Below are 2434 nucleotides of genomic sequence, written 5' to 3' on the forward strand. Positions count from 1 at the left end.
TGAAGAAGAGAAAAAGAAAGAGGACGACAAGAAAAAGGAGGAGGAGGAGGAGGAGGAGGAGGAGGAGACAGGAAGACGAAGGTGAAGAAGAGAAAAAGAAAGAGGACGACAAGAAAAAGGAGGAGGAGGAGAAGGAGGAGGAGAAGATGAGAAGAAGGAGGAGGAGAAGGAGGAAAAGGAAAAGGAGGAGAAGGAGGAAAAGAAGGATGAGAAGAAATTGGAGGAGGTGTGGAGGAGGAGGTGAAGAAGAAGGAGAAGAAAAAGGACAAGATGAAGAAGGAGGAAGAGGAAGAGGGGAAGAGCAGGAGGGGGAAGAAGAAGAAGTAGAAGAAGAAGAAGAAGAAGAAGAAAAAGAAGAAGAAGAAAAAGAAGAAGAAGACGAAGAAGAAGAAAGATTATAAGTTATTACGGCATTTATCTTTGATGGGGTCATTAGAGCCGAGGAGAGAAGTTGTTTGATTACAACCGGAAATGCTCGACTCATTGTATACTTGCATCACCTGTTAACGTCATCTGCAACTGAGAGAAACTATTGATTGGCGTCGTTCATCATAGATTCCAATGTCGGATCAGTGTGGTGCCTCTTTCTCAGGATATTGGTCTTGTATTATCTTTTCAACTTCAAACAGTTGTTGTCCTCCAGATAAGAAGCACAACACAGTCAACTAGTTCGTCAATAAAAAAAGCAGTAGATATGCTTCTACTAAACAGTTTAGAATCGTTAATTTCATCGCTTTACGTTCAACGCCCAAACCTTCCGTTCTCGACTATGTCATCTGCTCGTGTCAGTGGGTGAAGGGACAATGCCCACGATGCATTTCCTTGCTGAGGGGAAAGAGAAGAAATTATATATATATATATATATATATAGGGTAAAGAATTATTAATTTATTAATAAATTAATAATTTTACCAAGTAGTTCGGTATGGAAAAAAACCATTATCGGTAAAAACTTATACAAAAAGTTTTTTTTTTTTTTATAATTATAAACATAATTGAGGGTTCAGCAAAAGTTGCTTCCCGCATACCGAAATTTAGAAATAGCAGTTAAAATACTAATTCTTCTACTACAATATATCTCCTTCACAGATAGCAGTACTTGTAACTTACATAGGCAAAGGAGAAGAAAAAATAACGAAACCAACATGTACGCCTTTCGAGATTAGAATTGTATAAAATTCATTTCCTTCTTTAGCATGATATTCTAAATAATAAATGTGAAAATGCTGACAAAACCCATGCATATATATACGTATGACTGGTTGCTGACAGATAGTTATGCTCTGTAAGGGATATTATCCTATATATACTGTTATATCAGTATTTTACGCGTTGAAAAAAATATATATCTTTCGACTTGTAATATATATATAGAGAGAGACCAGTCTCTTGTAAGTGAATTTGGTAGAGGGAAACGGTGTAGAAGACCGTCGCATGTGTGTGTGTGTGAGCGTGTATTCATCTTTATGATTGTGTTTGTCTCGCCACCGTTTGACAACCACTATTTGCTTGTTTATAGAGCGTATCTTAGCACACCGGCAAAACGGACGGATAGAGTATGTATCCGCCTTTAAAAAATGTACTGTAATCAATCTATTTCACTAAAACCTTTGAAGGAGGTGCCCCAGCATGGCCGCAGACCAGTGTTTGAAACAAATAAAACATAAAAGAATTCCTTTCTCAGTGCAATGAATTCGATATTATATATTTCATATAAGAGATATATCTTACTTGAATGACTTTGATGTGATATATCATGTGTATGATACTTTATATATCCTATCTATATCCAGAAGGTAGTCTCTAGGTAGCCTTCATCTTTGCTTTTCGCATCTCCGTGCTCTCAACCTTCTAAAATAACGTCTTCACCATCTTTACACCAACAATACGCTTTTATCATTTTATCATTTCACCCAGGAAAAGGAATTCTTGCATCTGTTACTGTTTTTCATCGTCACTGAAAAGACTGAGGATAAAGAGCATGTTTCTGGGTTCAGTCCTACTGCGTGCCATCTTCGACACTTGTCCTCAGCTATGGTGTCATGTCGACAAATGTTTTGCGAGTGGATTTCGTATACGGAAGCTAAAAGAAGCCCGACATATGTGTGTGTGTGTGTGTGTGTGTGTGTGTGTGTGCGTGCGTGCGTATGTGTGTGTGTGTGTGTGTGTGTTTGTGTGCATGTGTGTGTGTGTGTCTCTTTATGTCAGTGTTTGTGACCCCCAACGCTTGGCAGCCGGTGTTAGAGTGTTTGCGTTCCCGTAACGTAGCAGTTCGGCAAAAGATAGAATAACTTCCATGTTTAAAAAAGAAGTACCGGGTGCAATTCATTCATTCGACTAAAAGTTCAAGGCGGTGCTCCAGCATGGCCGCAGTCTAATGACTGAAACAAATGAAAGATACGAAAGAAAAAAGATAAAGGATGAATTATGTACG

Source organism: Octopus bimaculoides, chromosome 17 (genome assembly GCF_001194135.2).
Source record: "Octopus bimaculoides isolate UCB-OBI-ISO-001 chromosome 17, ASM119413v2, whole genome shotgun sequence".
In the NCBI taxonomy this organism is placed as follows: Eukaryota; Metazoa; Mollusca; class Cephalopoda; order Octopoda; family Octopodidae; genus Octopus; species Octopus bimaculoides.